Source organism: Dasypus novemcinctus, chromosome 2 (genome assembly GCF_030445035.2).
Source record: "Dasypus novemcinctus isolate mDasNov1 chromosome 2, mDasNov1.1.hap2, whole genome shotgun sequence".
Taxonomy (NCBI): domain Eukaryota; kingdom Metazoa; phylum Chordata; class Mammalia; order Cingulata; family Dasypodidae; genus Dasypus; species Dasypus novemcinctus.
Window position 1 is genome coordinate 61002876 of NC_080674.1, and position 21414 is coordinate 61024289.

Below are 21414 nucleotides of genomic sequence, written 5' to 3' on the forward strand. Positions count from 1 at the left end.
AGTCATAAGGGTACAGTGCAATGAATTTTCACAAAATATACACACCCACAAAATGAGACTTTTAAAAAATATTAGAACACTGAAGCATCCTAGAAGTCTCCCCATCTTCTCTGAATGATAAGCACAACCCTCATTTCTAAGACCAAAGATCTGCTTCCAAACTTTATATAAATGGAATCCCATGGCATGTACTCTTTTGTATCTGGTTTCTCTTGACATTTGTGATATTCAACCATGTTGTGTGCTACTTTAACTCATTCCTCTTTATTGCTATGAAGTATTTCATTTTGTGATTATACCACAAATTAGTTAGCTATTTTATAGTTGGTGGGTTTTAATTTTTCACTATGGCGAATAATACTGAATGAGCATTCTTGCACATGTCATTTGGTGCACAAATGTATACATTTCCCGTTAACATACACCTAGAAGTAGAATCACTAGGCCTTAGGTTATTACATATGCTCAGCTTTAAATGATCCTGAAAACAGTTTTCCAAAGTGGATCTACCAATTCACACTCCCACCCACAGCCTACGAAAGTTTCTGCAGCTCCACAATCTCGAAAACACTTGGGATAGTCAGTCTTTTTCCTTCTAGCCTTTCTGATGGCTGTAGGAGAAGGGCATCACATGTGGTACTGTAGATTTAATTTCCATTTCCCTGGTGACTAATGAAGTTGAGCCACTCAGCTTTCTGCACCTTTTATCTTTGACCAAGCCAATGCCCAATCTGGGTCACTCTTCTGCTCTCTGGGATGCTGGGGTAAGAACCAAGGGGACGTATATCCATTCTACTCAAAGCCATTCTGTCTGTTGGGTTTTATCATTGTTCACCAAGCTTGTCTGCACTGTGTCTTAATCTCTTACATTGGTTGCTAGGGTGACCAGAATTTTCTCTCCTGAAGTTGCCAATCCAATACCCATTTCTCTGTTATAAACATACCCTGAAGCTTACCAGATAAACTTACCTCCTGCTTCCACCAAGAAGGACAAATTCCTCCAGTGGGAGCACCTGCATGGGCCCTTGCAGTTCTTATAATTTCATTTTTCTCAACAGCCTCCAAGAAATCTTGTTCCTCCTCTTCCCTAAATTCTTAACCACTGAGAAAAATGTGTTCTTTTGAGTTTCCTTTATCACTTCATTATCTGTATGACCACATGCAAGTTACCTGACCACTCTTAGACTCAGATTTCTTACCTGGGAAATGAGAATACTGTTTTCCTCATTAAATTGTTGTGAAACTTAAAGGATAATATGCTTAAAATTCCTGCTTTTAAAAAAAAAAAAATACCTGGCAGAAATTATGTGCTCAGTAAATACTAATTATTGTTCTTCCATTTCTCCTTTTCTCTTTCCACCACGATTACCTCCTTTTACCTTAAAGGCAGTAAGACACAAAAAGAAAACAAAATTTTTAAAAACACCATGGCTTTTGCAGACACACCAGGACTTGACACCTGATGTTTACCATTGGACAGCTCAATTATTATCTTCCCTAAATCAGTTTCTTACACTCTAAAACAGATCTGGGGATGCTTTGCTCAGGAATGTGAGAATTACAAGTTACCCAGGGTGACTGCACCTCCAGATCAGCAGTCTCAAAATACGGGCCCACAAGCCACGTCTATCGAGCAGTACCTGTAGGTTGAGGAGCCTACAGTGTGTTTGGTTGGTTGGTTGTTGGCTTACATTTTAATTACTTATCTAGAGTTAAAAACAAGGTAATTTACTTAAACTTCCAAAATCTGGCTTGTCTAGAAAAAACTGGAAGGTCTAACAGCAGTGCTCATATTGCTTCACAGCAATAATCGCCGGGAGCCTGGCCTGCTGCACTCCACCACCAGAGTTCCCGTCACACAGACCAGTTTCCCTCAGTTACATCACCTCCCTAGACGCTGACAGATTTTTTTCATTTGCTACCCTTCTCTAGATCATTAATGTACTAAATGGTTAATTGCCTAAGAGTTGCAGAATGCGTGCAATGCACTTAATACCATTTCTTGTACAAATATAAACGAGGCATTCTCCAGAATCATAGCTTGCAGCTGGCAGGCCTCTTCACAAAGCCCCTGTATTTGTTTCTGATTGCAGCAATAACATAATGCCCACCAACCCAGTGTCTGAAAACAGCACAATCTATGCTTTTTATACATTTCTAGATGTCTGAAAGCTGAGATGAGTCTCCCCGGGCTGAAATGGAGGTGCTGGCAGGGGTGCATTCCTGTCTGGAGGCTTTGGGGAGAATCTGTTTTTTGTTCCTTTCCTAACTTCTAGAGGCTGTACTTATTTTTTGACTTATGGCCCCCTTCCTGCATATTCAAAGCTAGCATTGGCCAGCGGCGTCTTCTCACGCTGTTTCGCTTTGATGCTGACTCTTCTGTCTCCCTCTTCCACTAGAAAGGACCCTTGAGATTGCACTGGGCCCACCAAGTAATCCAGGATAAACTCCCCTTCTCAAATTCAGCTGATTTGCAACCTTAATTCCATGTTCAATGAATTTCCCCTTGCCAAGTAACACAACATATTCACAGGTTCCAGGGGTGAGAACATGGACATCTTTGGGGGGGCCATTCTGCCTACCACAGCCCTCCATGCTGTTATCAAGCCTTCCTTTCCCTGACAAATACAGTTGACCCAGGATTGTTGATTTACCTAATAAAGCTACATGTTTTCTTTCAGCTCAAAGGAAAACAAGCTGCCCCCCTCCCTGCTCCTCCCCAAAAAAACCTAAAAGTTAGCATTATAACGTATATAGCAAAGCAGTTTTCTCCTGCATGTGTATAAATTCCAAGTGGTCCTTTTTGCCTCCCAAAACACCAATGCTGATTTGAGTTGTTAGGAAGAAAGGAGGAGGAAGAGGAGAGCAAAAAGAAATGATACTGTGTACAGAGGCAGGTGCAATTCTGCTTGAGGATAAAAAAAGAGGAAATACTATGAAGCATATCAAAGAATCCTCTATGTTGCCTAGGGTACTCTAAGCCCTCAGCAAAGCTCTGAATAATAATTCAGTCTGAAAGTAATCCTAAACTACTGAGGATGCCCGTGAATATTCCGCCATGTTCTCTTTTTTCATAAATTGCCCAGGAAAGGTCATCTGACTCATCCATGACACCCAGAATGAAGGAGGAAAAAGCAAAAAGAATAAAGCAAGCAGGTCCTACATAAGATGCTTTCACATATCTCTTACCCAAATAGATAATTAGGGCATTGTTTCCAGGTTTTTTTTAAAAAAAGATGATAAATTATAGCTAGTCTCTAAATGTATTTAATGAACTGGAATCCAGACTTCATGCGGTACTTCAAATTCTTAAGGAACAAATCTTGCAAGTTATATAGCATATTTTAAATAGGTTGAATATGTATTTGTATTTTTCTCTGTATAGCCTTTAGGAGATATTTTAGTGGAACAAAAAAAAACTATAAATATATAATTATGCATTGTAATTTGTATCTGAGTTCCTTTCTTAAATTGTATACAAAGTTAGCCAGGTAATCTGAGCTATCCGTATGAATCTAGCTATGAAGTTGAGCAGTGTGGCTAACTGCACCCTCCTTAAAATATTGCTGAGTCCACAATCTTCCTGGAATCATCTTTAACTGGTGAAACTGACCCCTCGCATGTGGAACTGAACTCCAGAATGAATTATGCCCCCGTTCAGGTTTAGTGTACTTGCTGGATGTTGTGGAAATTTGGATAATAATCCATTTTCCTTTTCAAAGGGGCAAGTTCTGCAGGTGGGAGGATGACTGGTTTTGTCATGATTGTAAATAAATAAATGAGATATTTAATTCTGAAAAAAGTTTTTCTTTTTTGGTTCTAAGATGTTTTCCTAATCTTTCCAGTTCTCTCCATCCCCTATACTTCATTTTCACAACATATCACAGTTTCAATTAATTATTGGGGTAACTTTTTGTTTACCCATGAGGACAGGGTCTCTCTTCCAAGGTCCAGCTCAGTTCTTAGCAGACAGTAGGTTCACAAACGTTGTTGAATGAATGAATGCTCACTACCCCTGCTTTTCTTTTTGACACACATATATGTATTCTGTGGTAGGCACTATTTTAAGTATTTTACATATATTAACTCATTTAATTCTTATAAACAGTCCTATTAGGTGGCAAACATATTATCTTATTTTATAGATGAGGAGACAGACACAGAAAGGTTTAATAATTTGCACAGAGTCATACAACACTTAATAACAGATAACATTTATTAAATGCTTAATACATGCCAGGCAGGGCTGCTACCAGTCCCCTAAGCTTCCTACATGTGAAATACATAAAGATGTCCCTCCTGGATGGATAAATTATGAAAGGCATCCCTTCCTCCAGGGTGACTAAGCCCCCACCAGGATACAGGGCATGTAAGTTGAAAGCAAGCGCCAGCTTGCACTGACCCCTCAGCCAGAAGCCATTCTGCAGGACACAGCTTGCACAAAATATATAGTGACTCTAGTGCCACAAACTACTCTGGCACTAAACAGTAAGTAACCCATCTGATTCCTATCCCTGTTTCACAGAATTATAGAGTTTTATAGTACTACTATTCCTATTTTACAGAAATGCAAACAGAGGCCCATAGAAGTGAAATAATTGCTCAAAGTTGCTGAGCTATTAAGTGCCAGAGATAGGATTTACACCCAGGCATTGTGGAGTGAGCCGCACTCCCAACATCACTCTTATACTGAATCTCTTAGTTCAGGCTCCTGCAACAGCTTTCTAACTGGACTCCATGCCTCCTAACTTGTCCCAGAACCAATCTATTAGAGCAGAAACAACAAATTTCTAAAAATAGATATTTGATCATGTCTCCTCCCCATTCAAAACCCTTTAATAGCTCGCTCATTCCCCTCAACAGAAAGTCTAGACTCCTTGTAGGAAAGAAGGCCCCTTATGATCTGACCCTGATTCCCCTCCAGCCTCACCCATCGTTCTTTCCTCTGCCCATACCCATCACTTCACACAATGGCATAACCACACCAAACTTTCTGCTCCTTGAATCTTCATGCTCTTGCTTGCCTCAAGCCTCGGTATTTGTGTTCTTACCAAGTGGCACCCTTTTCCTCCCCCTCTTTTACTGACTTGTAACAAAGTCTCAACTGAAATGCCGCTACCTCACATTCACGTTCCCTGAACATGCTTTCTTTAATAACATTATCACACAGATTCAGTTATGTGATTATTCAGTCAATACTGGTTTTCTCCAATAAGTTTCATGATGGCAGGGATAGTGTGTATAACAAAATCCAGCATTTAGCGCATTTCCTGGTACATACAGGCAAACAAATATTGCTAAATGTCACTCTTTTGTTCTCACTGCGCTTCCCCGTTACAGCACTCATCATAATATACTGTAACTGCATGATTATTTTTCTATTCTTCATTCGACTGTAGCTATTTTTAAAACTTTGAGGACAAAGACTGTTTCTGACTTGGACCCCTCTGCTGACCCTCAGTATCTAGCAGAGCACCCAGCACATCACAGGCCCTTGAACATTCCAGAATAAATGAATGAGAAAGCATAAGCCATGGCCCCTTCACAGTAACAATCCTCTTTGTTACTAGGATCATAAATGACATCAATGGGTTGAACAGTCTGTCTCTTTCACCTACATTAAAGAATAGAGTCTATACGGGGCTCTGAGAGAAAACTATCAGCTTCATAATCTGACCCAATTTGACCACAAGCCACAGCAGACAGGAAGATCAACTCAAGCCTAGATAAAAAATGACCTGTCAGCTTAGTCAAAAGGCTCATGTGTGACCACTCAAACAGAAAACTCAAAATCAGCCTGCCCAGTCCTGCAGAGACCACAGCTGTGACAGAACTACAAACGATTGTTCCGGGGGGATCGAGCATTTCCACAGATGGTATATCACTCCTTAGTCAAGGGAGGTCCTGAGAACACAAATCTCTCTAAACTCATAATTACATACCTTGCCATCATTATGAAAAGAGAAAATACATATATTCTAATCAAAAGAAAGCAAAGGCAAAGCAAAATATAATACTTAATGGGACCTGACAAGGTTATGAATGAAAGGCCAATCCTAAGAAGGACGATTTGCTCAATAGGAAATACGAATCTTTTCTACATACAGTATTTCCAGTGGAGACATTATGCCTCATTCTAACCTGGCTTGAGAAACTATTCAGAACTGGGAATGCAGATCCTTCGAGTACTAGAACAGGACTGTGTTGCTTTGCCCACTGGGTGAGTCATGATTCCAAGTTGAATATGAAGGAATTTCAGAGCAGTCTTACAGTCCATAAATATGAAGTGTGAACAGTTGTGTCACGGTAATGAGAGTGATCTCAAAATGCCACCAACACCAACACACTGGTGTAGCATTAAATTAATATGAATATTTCATGACAACTCACATACCCTTATGTTTTCTTACGAGAAAAGATGGCATGTGTTGAATTGACCAAACTTCAGTTTCTCTATAAGTCAAAGCCAGGAGTTCCTTCTAATACCAGAATTCTGCACATGCAGGACCTAAAAGTTGACCTGCTTAATTTACCTTTATTTAATATCCTTTCTTCATCTCTGCCTCCTTCATCTCCTTGGTGCTGAAGTTAACACTTTTATGTGAATGACACTGATTTTGCTTTACTTGGTTTACTCCCTTAGTAATCTAAGAACCCAACCCCTGACGCAAGCCACAAGCATAAGTAAAATAATTTAACAGCAAAAACAAAAAAAGATAGCATGCTGCTGAACAACATGCACAGTGATTTTATTTGCTTTAAAGCTTTTATGCCAAGCTTGACTGAAAATTAACTCCAGCACTGAACCGCTTTCCAGGAGCCAGTGAGGGTCCCACATCCACTGTTAGTTACCCTGCCCTGGGCTTTTGCTCAAAGCACTGGTGCACTCTTTTCTTCTCCTAACTATTGTGCCTGCTGATAGGCAAGGTTCCCCTTTGGCATTGAATTTGGAACAGATTTCTTCTGGAGTAATTTTACAATCTGTAACTGGGAGAAAAATTCTTAAAAGTCATGCAACCAAAGAAATCATTTTGGCTATTTGTTTTATTTTTAGGAACACTGTCATCAAACAGGATTTTCTTTTTCCAAGCCTAGTTGATGCAGTTACTTTCCTTCATCCTTACTCGCAGTCTGCTATTGTCAGCATCAAGAGTTATTTTCTCCAATAAGAGAGGGGCTACCCACCAAAATAACTAAAATGTGAATGGTCAAAAAGAGCAGTCTTCAGGTCCATTTTCATGAAGCCCAAAGCAGCACTGAAGACCCAGTTTTATCACAACAACATGAGGTCACAGGCATCCAAAATAGCTCATGTATATGAATGACCTGGTGGCCGAGGGCTTGAAAATCTCGAGAAAGCAGAGCCAAAACCATAACCTTCTCCCACTGCCCTGTGATCATTCCCATATGAATAGTCCTTTGGGGGCACAAGGATCCTATGGAGGGGGTCTCTTTTTAATTTACAAAGACCTTGGAAGCAAGGCCATTGCTAAACCATCAGTGCCTTTTTATGAACAAGAAAAAGGCTCTCTTCCTCCACACACCACCTCAGGACATAGCTTGTGAGGAAAGCTTGCTTGGATTTTAGCCCCTTGAGCTGGTCTCATTGTCATTGAAAAGCACTTGGCTTTCTTTGCAACACTGGGCAGCTTTTGTTCTTCTATTCATTCATAACGTGTATAATGTGTTCGAGCATGGCAATGGCTACAGCTACAGCGCTTGGGTTCTGTGGAGAATATAAAGATAAATAAAACAGTGTACTTATTCTCAGTCAGTGAATGTCATGAGCAAAGGTGTAGAAGGTACTAAAGATAAAATGTATCCAGTACCAGATAAGGTTCTGGTTTCTCTGGAGTGTGGGGGAGTCATGAGTGATTAGGCTGAAAAGCAGACTCACATAACTTGTCGGTTAACCTTAAATTAAAGCAGTTTTAGAGAAGGGAACTGATTTGCCAACACTGAGCTCTGAGCTTTGAGGAGATGGACTTGGTGTTGATTGATAGGATAGAATGGAGTTGTGTCAAGAATAGAGGGAGGCTGGAGGCAGAGAGGCCAATTAGAAAATTGATAGATTATATTATTGGTTAAATATTCACTACCACCTTCCAGGGAAATATTTTATATCTCTAATCCATTAACCTTAGCTGTGGAATGTAACTTTGGACAATAAAGTGGGAATAGATAGAATATGTGTCAGTTCCAAGTAAGACTTTAAAAGCCATTCTATGGTTCCTCTGTGTCCTCTTTTCTAATTGACACAATATCCCGGACTGGGGCTACTCCTTCAGTCTGGGCCAAGAAAGATTATATGGAGCAGAGCTGCAGTCAACTCATAATGGACAAGTAATGGCATGGAGAAATACTCCTTTGCTGTTGTAAACTACTAAGATTTGAAAGTCGTTAGTGCAGCATAACATATCCTAAGTTGACATATAGAAGAAGCTAACATTCCATAAAGTAAAAGCAATAAAGTCTTAGATTAGATCAATATAAGTACTATTGGATAGGAAAATGCAGAGAGAATGATAATCATAACAAAAGATCATCATCTAACATTCACTGAGTGTTTAGATATCCACCATTGTGGTAAACATATCTTATTTAGTCCTTATAGAACTCGAAATCGAACACAGATATGTTTAACACCACAGTATGTGCTCTTATCCATTTGCCCAACAATCAGTAAAGCATGGTGATGACTGCTCGTGCATGTGCAGGAAAGGGTTAATTCAGCAGGCCTGGGTTGCCCAAACCCTGCACATTCCCATAAAGGCCTGTCTTCAGTATTAGAACTTGCCTGCTCCTTGGAAATGTCTTAAAATTGTCTGTCTAATAAGAGTATGTTTGGATGCCTGGGACCTTGAGCCATGTGGTACCAATTTGATCAGATAGCTTATGCTAACAATGTAATTTATGGTGAATGCCTGTTTTTTCTCTAGGAGGCTGGAATTTTGAATAGCAGAGGTCAATCACACAAGTGTTATATACTTACATGACTGGCCCCAGTATAAAGCTCCCGGACACCAAGGCCCAAATGAGCTTGCCTGGTTGACAACATTTTGCACATATTGCCAGACATCATTGCTGAGAGAATTAAGTGTGTCTGCACTACTCAACTGGGAGAGGACACTGGGCTTTCACCTGGTTTCTCCCAGACTTCACCCCATGGGCCTTGCCCTTTTATAATTTTAATTTGTCCGCTTTCGTTGTGATAAACTGTAAATGTCAGTGTAACACATTGAGACTTGTGAGAACTTCTACTGAATCATGGAGCCTGAGGGTAGACATGGGCACAACAGACACATACTGAACATAGGAAGGGTGAGTGTCAAGGCTGACCCCAAATTTTCAAGCCCAGATAGCTTGATGAATGGTGGGTTTGTGAATAGAAATGGGAAAGTCAGGAGGATTGGTGAACTGGGGTGGGGAGATTAAAGAAGGAAGTAGGAGAGGCAAGTAGAGATAAGTTTGGTACTTGACTTATTACATTTGATTTCTAATCCAGGTAGTACTGCCCAATGCGCAATAGGAAACATATTACTGGAACCTCTGATGGAAACCCAGAATGGGAATATAATAAATGGTTGAAACCATGAGACTGATTGAGAGCACTGTTGGCAAAATTAGAGAAAAACAACGGCAAGTTGAACATAAACCATGGAGAATGAAACTCAGCTGCCTAGGGAGTAAAAACCAATGATAAGGAAGAAAAACTTTACTTTTTTCTCAGTTCATCATGAAATATGGTCTGTTTGATTTAACGTAAATGTTCATTAATCCTGCTATATCATCAACTTTACAGAAGATAATATTTGCTACAGAGATTTTTTATATATATAAATAACATTTTAGAAATCAGCAGTATTGATTTTCTTACAGAATCCTCATTTTCAGCAGAACACTAAAATCTTGTGAGCAAAACAAACCAAAAATGATTGTGATTATCACTGATAATTCCAAATAAACATATCTCTGGCAAAGAGAAGCCTCTGTCACTGACAATACTCCTTCATGAAACTGTGCAGGGCCATTTTTACGTGTTTGATTTATGTTTTTAACTGCCCAAAAACTGCAGTCAAAAGAAAGGCAATGATAAATCTGTTAAAGTCCTATGATACCAAGTTTGCATTTCATTTAACACAGTATTTTCTATCTTTCTGCATCCTCTTCAAATGGCAAATGTAGAGCCAGATGCCAAAGAGTATCAGGCGCAACTCAAACCTCTTAATTTCTTTCTGCTCCTTCTAGTGTGATATTTTAAATTCCAAAGAATTTTAGACTTTTCTTTTACTGTGGATGGATTTGTAGTAATTTGAGAGGTTCTTTTAAATAATGCTGCTGTCAAAGTCAGAGTTTATGCCTGACTTCCCACCATTTCACCTGAAGAGACAGTCCCCATGTTCACTGCAGCCTTAGAAAATACTATATCAGCCTTAAATTTTCCTTTTCATTTTTCAAATTTTACCCATTTTTTCTAGAGACTATAGATGCATCACTACTTTTAGAAGAGGAATACAAATTGGTTCTAGGACCCCGTATTCAATGGGGAACACTGGGGAAATTTAAACCAGTTCTACAGTCAGTCTTGCCCTATTACATACCTGCAATGGAGAATTCCTGTCCATCATCACACTGCTGAGAAAGTCAGCGAAATCTAACAGTCAAACCAATGTCTCAAAAGCTCCCCCATGTGTACACATGAAAAACAGCTCATCAAAGGAAACATTAGTTGGAATAAGTGCAGAATAAGACCAGGGACCAATTTTCAGATCTCAAAAAAATGTTCTAAGAAGTAAGCAAACAGCACATTATATAATTATTATTTTACTTACAGGTATGCCATGTTTAAAATCTAAAAGAATAATTACTTTAAGTGGGCTGTCTTTATACAGATTACGGCTCAAAGCAAATAAAAATGGATACATTAAACACACACACAAACTAGGATTTTCTGACAAGAGGTATGAGAAACAAGGCAAAGAAAAATGAAAATTAAGTGGATTTGTTTCAACCACAGTACACTAGGGGGGAAAAAAAGGCTATCTGAATATAACATAAGCAACTGATTTATGTATTTGAACTCAAGGAAAGAATCACATGTAAATAAACCAAAACATTTGTTGTACTTTCCAGAAAGCATTTGCCTAATGGAAATGTTTTCCAATTTCCCCTTTTTGCCCATTAATCTTCCCTTTGGGAAAAAAAAAACACAAAAACTTATTATAGCTAAAACTGTCATCTAAATCAACTAATACCAAGCAAAACATAGCCTTCCGGAATATTAAAACCAAGGCTGGATTCACAGATTATCTCTTCCAGGCTCCATCTTTTACAGATGAGGAAAGGGAACCCATAGAAATGAATGGACTTGTTCAAACCCACAGAGTTGGCAGGAATGCTGAGACCCCTTGTCTTCTGTTTTCTAGCCCAATTATTATTCCTTTATATGATGCTATCTCCCAAATTTTAATAATAGTAACAAATAATAAATGGTAAAAATACTACTCCTAATAGTAAAGCTTTTTGAGCAGTTACTCTATGTCAGGCATGTTTTTAAGTGCATTACAAGAATTAACTCATTTGGTCCTCAGAACAAACCTTTGAGGTTGTATTATTATTCCTCTTTTCAGAGGAGAAAACTGACAAACAAAGAAGTAAAGTAACTACCCCAAAGACCCTAGAGCATGGGTAGTGGAGCCAGGATTTAAAACCCAAGTGACCTAACTCTAGAGACCCATTTCTCAACCACAACTAACTAAATAGGATATAGAAAGCAGAATTTTTATTGAAAGGTCATCAGTTATAGGATTAAACGTTATTCTTTAGGCAATATGAAATTGAAGTCTGTGATAATTAAAATGGAATAGGAACAACTTAAAAGAAAAAAACAGCTTAGAAGGAAAATCTTTACAAACAAATCTGAGGCTTAGTAATTATCCATTTCCATCCCAATCATCTAAATAGAAGGCAGCATTATTTAGCTTAATTCTATTCATTAAAGAAATCCTTTTTCTAGGCAGTTCTTAGCCTATTTTCTAAGTTGTAAGCTCAGATTTCTCAAAGGAAAAAAATTTTCCTGCCTCTCTAATGATTCCAAATAAATATGACACTTCCTAAAGACACCATGACCACCCAATTTCCATAGCCAAAGGAAATGTCTTACCTCACCAAATCCCTTTGCAGCCTTTGACTCTGTTGCTTCCTCCCTCCTCCCTGACACTTTGCCCTCCCTAGGCTTCTGTGATGTCAATCCCTTAGCCTCGTTTGGACTTGCAGACCACCCCTTCTCTTTAGCAGGCTCCTCAATGTGAACTTGCTTGTGAAAGGTTGGTACTCCCAAAATTCTGTCTTTGCTGGGCTCCCCATCTCCTTACCATCCTGCTCTGCTTAAGTGACCACACCCACACTCACTGCTTCCAGCCCGATGCCTGACTTCCAAGTGGGGTCTCCAAGGCAGTTTTCTCCAGTAAGATCCATGGTGTTCACAGTAACTCCTCAAGCAGCATAATCAAATCCAAATTCCTTATAGTCACTAAAATTCCTACCCCCAATCTATATTTTTTTTACCTTTAATGTTTAATGGATTCCCCCAGTCATCAAGCCCTAACATTAAATAATTTGAGACTCTTCCCCTCCTTCTCAGGCTATTTCCAGCTAAGTTGTAATTTTTGTGAATTCTATTTTCTAAATTTCTTTTGTTCTTGACTCCCTTCCCTAACCCTCCCTTCCATTATCTAATGAGAGCCCTCAAGAGCCTACCTTCATCACTATATCTCAGGTGGACTAGTACAATATCCCCCTTAAGTTTTCCTGCCTCCCATCTCCACAGTCCTTTAAGAGTGATCCTTCCCAAATGTAAATCCATGCATGTTTCTGCCTCTGCCTCTTAGGTTGGTTTCTACGAGAAGCAGACCCTGAGATAAGAATTAAAGTGCAAACAGTTATTTAAGAAGTGATCCCTGGAAGCAAATGTAGAGGGAGTATGGCAGAGTGGCATGGATGGGAAAGAAGCCAGTATTGCTATATTAAAGATCTGATAACTACTTGGGCAACTGGGGCTTAATCCCAGTGGGGACCTCTAGAAGACTAGAGCATGCTGCAGAAGTGCCCCACTCTAGGAGCAAGGAAGCTGAGACATTTATCTTTCATTGCATCAGGGCAGCTCCCATGGGTGTTAACTCCCAATGTTTCTGGCCTGCCTCCTACACAGACAGAGTGCAATTCTATGGCACACAGTAAGCTCTCAGAATGAGTCACTGGGGCTTGTAATAAGAAGCTGTTGGCTAATAGAGGAACGGGGACTGCAGAGCAATATGAAAGAGGTGCTGACAGCATCTGCCACACAGACAGCTTCTGCCACAAAATCCTTGCACGGCTTCCCACAGAATTTAGTATAAAACCCCAATGCCTCTTCACAACCTAGAAGATATTCCATGATCTGTCCCCTGCCTTCTTCTCCAGCATCTGTCACCAGTGTGCTCTCATCCTATTAATTTCCCAATAGTCCCCAATACACATAGTGTTATTGCCATGTCTGTGTTTTGCATTTACTAATACCTCTTCTTGGAAGATTCACCTTTACTTCCCAGCCTGTATTCCCATCTACCTGGAATACTTGACATTTTGGCAAGATTCAGCTAGCAGATCTTCTCCTCTACCAAGCTTGTCCTCAATTCCTTGCACCTTGTGCCACTGCCCTGCATTGCATCTGTCTCGCATACCAAACCACACTGAAATTATTTGTCCATGGAGCTCGACCAGTAGCCAGAGTGAGAACTCCTGACAAACAAAGAACATGCTTGACTTATCTCTGTTGCCCCAGCACCAAGCCCAAATGCAAGGAAGACAAACAATTGGAAAAGCACGAAAGGATTCCTGAAAGGTCTATATATCATATAAGATAAATAATATAATCCTGTCAGTTAATAGGGCAACAAAACCTAGACCAAAAAGAAAAATTGGGAAAACTATAGTAATTCTCCTTTTAGTGGAGACTATAAAAAATTGCTAACTAGGGGTGCCTTTCCCTACATATGGGCTATAAATCAATTTGGTTCACTCCAACCCAGTTTGTTTAGCTAGGTGCCTCTTTACTGGTACTGATTTCCTTAAAGGGACTCATGCTTAGAAGATCCTGACTGGGAGCTCCCGAGAATATGTCTTCAACATATTCACTCACAGATATTTTGTGGCCAAATTTCAACCTCTCACACTCAGGGTCTCCTTTCTGTGCCTTACAGGGAGCTGCCTGCACACAGAACCCGATTAGATGAGAAACAAGGGCAATAACTAGCCTCCTAAGACCTGCATTGTGGGCCCTCAAGGTCACTGCACCTGTCTCCTCCAGCTGAGCTGTTCCTGCAGGCAATCTCTGCCTCTATCAAAACAGCGTGGGGTGGAGTGGGGTGAAGGGTAGTTCTGCTCAATCAACTTTGACTGAATTAATCAAAGGCAACTTATTTATATGCAAATGGACTCAAATTTGAATAATTATGAAATTCAGATTCTGGAGATTTTTTTGGAAACAGGAAAGGATGAAAAGAAGGGATTGATGAGCTGTATTTCTAGAGACCATTTGGTTCAGCCAAAATTGGCTTAACTTTCATTGATGTGAGAACTAAACATATTGTAGATATGTTTCATCTGGGATCCTGTGACATAGTTTGTGCTGGGCAACAGTTGGTTGAGATTTTGCAATTCATTGATCACGGTCACTATGGCTGATGGAAACTAAATTCCCTTCAGTTCATATGGAAGTGATTTCTGCTTTACTCTCCTGTCCCACCCTATCCTTATAGTTTCACAATGGAAAAGGAAAACCACTGAAGCTGGCTAGTAAGATAGGGAATCAATAGATGGATCTGGAACCTGGCAAGAAGCCCACATGTCATTCGGTACCCCCAAGACGGCTACTGGAAGACCCTCACAAGATTCTGCATTCAGAATGAGATTTCCTCCAGAAGCCAGGAGAAGTCACAGATATTTTCTAGGGGCCTTATTATTGGGTCCTCCCGTGGGATTGATGGGTGGGGTAATCAATCAAAACAGCAAATAGCTGGAGTTCCACCCATGCCATTAGCAAAGGCACAGATTAATTAATGGTTCAAAAAGCAGGCACAAAGGCCGAACCTCTCTCTCTTGCTCTCTTGTGCTCTCTTATGCTCTCTTATCTTCACCGGTCCTGGTGCCTGTCCCGGTGCCAGCCCATGTGCCTGTTTTTGCCCTCTGTTTCCTGCTCTCGCCATTTTTCCCCTGCCATGTGGCCATGCAAGTAAAACCTGGGCATTTCTAATCTATAATGGAAAATTGCAGTCTGTAAATCAGTCCACTTTATCACTTCCTCTCTGCCTGGGACCCATGATCTGTTATTTTCTCCCATTTCTCTACCCTCCCTACCTTAATAAATTACTGCCCTAATAACCTGATGTGCTCCTGAAATTCAGTTCTGCAGCAGAGTCAAGAACCTAGACAAAATCTGGCTACACAACCACAGTGGATTTTCCTTGATGAACGTTTTAACATTAGGTGTTGCCTTCCATCATCTGTGTTTTGGGTTTTACCCCAACCTACATGGAGAGTTTTTAATCTGCCATGATAGAAATCTACAAACACAGTAACAAAGAAGGACTCTTGAAACACTCTGCTCATAAATCAGGTTTATGTTTATGTTTAATTTCATATTTTCAGACCCACTGCAGGCAGCCAAGGAGTTACTGATCTCATAAGACACAATGTAAACAGAATTTCTACCCCAATGACGCCAGTGCTAAGGCCAGTGTCCATGTGCTTTTATATTTTGTGACATTTTTGTGTATACTGTTTCCAATTCCTTGTGATGATGAGCAGAGTTTTGCTTTGGTGTAAACTGATACCCATCTTTGCAGGGTACAGTTTCTTCTAGTTCCTTTCCACTGGATACAGAAACCAAGGATAACAGATGGCGAAAGGTAATGTGGAGGAGCTGTACTGAAACAACCTTTTCTACACTCAAACATCGTTAGTACTCTCTCAGGTGTCCTTGTCCTAGGGTTGCTTTATGGGCAAAGTCTTGTCCTGAAAGGTCTGGACTACCCAATCAAGCAATTCCTGATGGATAACAACATTTAATTCAACAAATATTCATTAAGTACTTCCTAGGGGCAAGTTATGACATTTCTAAGCATGTTCACCTCTTTTTTTGTTTGTTTGTTTTTCATCTCAACAGTCCTTTGAGGAAAGGAAGGATAGGATTTTAATCCACATTTTACCAAGAAATTGAGATAAAGAGAGGTTTGATACTTTATACAACTTCAAAGAGAAAGTCTATGAAAGGACTAGAATAAAACTCAAGTCTAATAACAGAAAGTCCAGTGTCCTTCCCCTCATCCTTCCCTAAGCTTATGCTAAATACCACTTTATAATGGTGGTAGAAAGAGATTCTGATCACAGAGATTCTGAACCTGGGGTCTATATGTTATTGGATGAATAAAGGAAGTCACTGGACCTTCTGAATTTATATTCAAAAGGTTGGTATATGTGCATTTTTCTTGAGAGAGGGTTATAAATGGTTAAGAATGATTTTATATTGTTTATATTATATATACTTGAAATAACAGGGTATCTTTAATTATGAATGAGACTTGACATTTTTCATTCCTGTAACCAACATGTACCTTATTGCATTCATAACAAGCTACCCCAAAACTTAGTAGCTTAAAACAACAACCAGGGCAGCAAATGTGGTTCAAGTGATGAGCTTCCCCCTACCACATGGGAGGTCTCTGGTTTGGTTCCCAGTGCCTCCTTAAAAACTCAGCGAGCTGGGGTGATAGGCAGCCATGGCAAGCTGATGCAGCATGAGACACAAGTAGAAAAACATAATGAGAGACACAGCAAATCAGGGAGCGGAGGTTCCCAGTGCCTCCTAGAGAGGACAAGCAAGACAGTGAGCTGATACGATGGGCAGGCATGGTGAGCTAGCATGACAAGATGACACAACAAGAGATACAAGAAGAAAAAACATAATGGGAGACACAACAAAGCAAGGAATGGAGGTGGCTCAAGAAATTTGGTGCCTTCCTTCCATATCAGAGGTCCCAGGTTCAGTACCTGGTGCTTCCTAAAGAAATAAGGAAGACAAACAAACACAGCAAGTACAAACATTGGGGGATAAGGGGAGAAATAAATAAATTAATCTTTTTAAAAAACAAAACAGAAACAGCTATCATAATTTATTTTATTTATAAATATGCAATTTGGGCAGGGCTCAGCAGGTACAGCTCATCTCTCCCCATATGGTGTTAGCTGGAGGACCTCCTTCCAAGGCAGCTCTCTCACATTGCTGGCTATTGCATTCTCTCCACATGGGCCTTTCCTCTCCCCTGGATAGTTTGGGCTTCCTCAGAGCATGGTGGCTGGGTTCCAAGAGAGAGCACATCAAGAAACTGAAAGTGCACACTACCAATTTCTTAAGGCCTGCACCCAGAAACGGGCAGAATGTCACCTCTAACACATTCTATTGGACAAGCAGTCACAAGAGGATTCAAGGAAAAGGGACACAGACCCCTACTTGATGAGAAGATCATCAACAAATGTTGATACACTAAGGGACATTTTTCTCTTTCTGAGGTTTTGAAGTTTGCTTCATTACTCTTCTTTCTCTGTTTATTTTTCTTTGTTTTCTTTTGGTTGTTGTTGTTTCTTTCTTTGTTTGCTTTTATATTTCATTGAAAACTTTTTACCACTCTTTTGGATAGAAATGGGAATTTATTTGCCAGAAAGGATGATGCCACCATTTTTGTGCTGGAACCAGCACATGGCCTCCTGTTTGCTGATATTGAGTTGGCCTCAATGCAGCCTTCCTGTGCCTCATGTCTGCAGTGCTGAAACCTGGCTTACCCAGCACCACACAGAAGTCCTTACTATAGATACCAACGCTTGGGTCATGTTTGATCCCCAGATCAATGTGTTCCTAGATCCTAAAACCAAAGTTTCCAGTGTCTAAGAAGTTATTTTTTCTTAACTTGCCCTCCTGCATGTTTAGACCTATCTCCAAGATTTCCTCTGCCTTGGCCACAGAGTGTACATTGGACAGCAACCTTTTCATTTCTCCTGATGTGTCTAGCTTTGGAGGATACAAGGGTCTGGACTGTGAGCTGCTCCAACACCTTGGCAGACCGGGTCAATCTGTCTCCACTCTTCCCCATGCAGATGTTGAGGGAGGACTTGAAGATGCAAAGTTCCCATGTAGGGTTCTCCTTTTCGCACTGATCCTGGGACAGGATGAAGAACAGGAAGAGAAACCAAGCTCTGACATTTCTCATATTTCCATTTCCTAGGGCAAGTTTGTAGCTGATGCAGCCTACTCTTGCCAATTGCCTGCCCCTCTCTGGTCACACCTGGCTCTTTCTTGGATTTAGGTGTGCAACCCTTCCAGGGCCTGAGGCACTTCGCATAGTCTTTGCATAAAGGAATGCTGGACAGCAGCTTCAGAGGGGCAGTGATTTCGAATTCTGTTTAAAGACAGAGGGATAAAAGTTCCCAGGAGGGTTATATTAGATATGAACAATGTGAAGCAAGAAAAAATACTGACCTTTTCCAACATCACTCTGCAAACTGCTGGTTGGGTTTAGAGCGTCTCCAATTCTGCCTGTTTCCAGTCACTAACCAACCACATTACCCTTCAAAAAGTAAGAGTTATTCAAAATTCAAAGGAAATGTCAACCAGGACTTACATTATTTGGATCACTTTCCCCATTCTCTTTCTTAATTCAAATGACTGAGCCATAAAATTGGTTATCAGCACCGAAAAAATTCTCTGATATTTTCTGCCTCAAGTCCCTCAAGCAGATCTTTGGAAATAGCAGCTTTTTCTCTGCAGCAGGAGAAAATAGAGGAGGACCGGCAGCAAGAAGAGGAGGCTGTGACACCAGCCCTGAAGGGTCTATAGGCTGCTCTTCATCAGACCCACAGAGCACCCTGGAAGTTAGGCCTACACTCTCACCTATCTGCTGTCTCCCATCCACCAGCAGGCCAGGCACCCTCCATCGGCAGGGCCTCTGCAGTTCCCTTTACTTGGAACCATTTCCTCCTAGATAGCCATATGGCTTGATCCGCACACCCTCAGGCCTTTACCTACATATCACCTTCTCAGCCAACCTGCCCTGGCAGCCTCATCTGAAATTTGCAAAATGCCATACACACGCATGTACATCCTATCACTATTCTTCGCCTATATTTTCCTTATCACTTAACTCTATCTAGTAGATAATATATTTTACTTATTTATCTTATTTCCTACCCGTGTGCCCTCTAGAATGATAGTTCCATGAAGGCAGGAATTCTTTGTTTTGTTTACAATTAGGTCTAGAACAGAGCCTGGTACCAAGTAGATGGGCACTAAATATTTGTTAATAAATAGTTAATGAATAATTGATCCAAATTATACCTGCCCTATCTGGTGATAACAGGTTCCCAGGTACATTATCTCCTTTGAAAGCAGACAGCAGTAGATCTGGCTATACTGGCCATCTCATCTGTATGAGTTTCCTATGGCTGCTGTAACAAATTACTACAAGTTTAGGTGCTCAAAACAACACAAATGTAGTAACTTACAGTACTAGGTCAGAATCCCAACATAAGACACACTGGGCTAAAATCAAGATGTTGACAGGGCTGCATTACTTTCTGGAGGTTCTAGGGGAGAATCTATTTTCTTCCCTTTTCCAGTTTCCAGAGGCCAGCTACATTCCTTGCTTTGGGGCCTCTTCTTCATTAATCATATCAAGCAATGATGCACCTCTCCTACCATTCTTCCACAGTCACACCTCCATCTGACTCTCTTTTTCTGCTTCCCTCCTTAAGGATTACATTGGGTCTACCCACATAATCCAGTATAATCATCCATTTTAAGGGCAGCTGATTAGCAAACTTAACTCCCTGTTTTCCTTTAACTTAACATATTTACAGGTTCCAGGGATAAGGAGGTGGACATCTTTGGGAGACCATTTTTCTGCCTATCACACCATCCTCTTGAGCAACCTAAGAAGAGAAAAGGTTTTCCCCAGCAATTTCACTCCATTAGTCTTTGTTGAGGTACAGTACAGATTTCTCTGGACTTGGAGGCAGAAGATGTCCCTGCAAGGCCCCCTCTAAGATTATTGCTCTTATAACCTGAGACAACTACCTCAATCACAGTAATTGAGGCCCTGTTTTCTCAACGGAAAAATTGAAATAACAAAACTTATGAACAGAGTTTTTGTGAGGATTAAATGTGGTAATGTTTATGAAAGTTCTATAAATGTCAAACTCCACACAAAGTAAGGAATTATTATTATGATAGAGAACTCTAGCACCAAGGATATACTAACTCTGTACTGACTTGGTTTTGATTGTTTTATTCCATGAAAGAACTAACACACATTATCACCACATTCTTCGGACAAATCAAAACTGAAATTGACAATGCCATCTACAGTTCAAGTCCTGCATTACCATTGTTTGGTTTGTCAATGACAATAGTGTGCAGACAAACAAATTTCGAGCATGAATTTGGTCTTTCCTGCTTGATCTCTTCATATACTCTCCCCTCCCCACCTCAAAAAAAAGACATTGAGAAACAGGTGATGCTCGAGGTAATCAGAGAAACAACCATTATAGTTATTTGTATAATATTTCCTCCTAGGCTCCTTTAAAGTGAAAAAATAGGTCTTGTTAATTTTTGTAACTCTAGTGCCCAGAACCTTGTCTGGAAGAGATGCCCAATGAATATTTGCTAAATTAATGCACGAATTAATACATTAATAATTGGCTAATTAGAGATGCACAGAGTTTAGTAATGTGTCCATGCTGCCTAAATGCAGTTATAAATTCCATTTTCATTTTTGAGTCTCTTATTAATCTTGTCTCAGTTTTCCAGGTCTGTTATGACAAATACCACACACTAGATGGCTTCAACAGTAGGAATTTATTATTTCATGATTTGGAGGCTAAAAGTCCAACAGCAATGTATTGGCAAGGCTTGCTTTCTCCCAGAGTGAGTAGCATTCTGGCAATCCTGCATCACTTGAGGATCTGTCTCCTTGTGTCTGCTCCATTGATTTCTACTGACTCCTGGCTTCTACTAGTTCCCTGCATTTGAATTTTATTGACATATTAGAACTACAGTAACACGAATTAAGGCCCACTCTGATCTAGTTTGGTCTAATCTAAATAGGATTTTGAAGATTTTATTCACAAATGAGCCCACAACTTAACTAATAAGAACATCGTCAAGGTCCTATTTACAAATGGTTCACACTTACAGGACCAGAGGCTAGGACTTGAACATGTCTTTGTAGGGGACATGACTCAATACCCAAACTGACCTTGAGGTTCCTGACGCAGGAACTTTGCCTGGGTTCTTGAAAGTCACTAAAAATTCTCTCTGTAAAACAA

General features: G+C 40.2%; 1 protein-coding gene and 1 pseudogene across 1 annotated transcript in view; both read right to left on the reverse strand.

The window, feature by feature from the left end:
- The window catches only part of PDE4D (phosphodiesterase 4D), a 1544760-nt gene that overhangs the window by 1484744 nt on the left and 38602 nt on the right, over positions 1–21414 (reverse strand). The gene's annotated exons all lie outside the window — the stretch shown is intronic.
- The window catches only part of LOC101414376 (large ribosomal subunit protein uL5-like), a 79178-nt pseudogene continuing 75006 nt past the window's right edge, over positions 17243–21414 (reverse strand).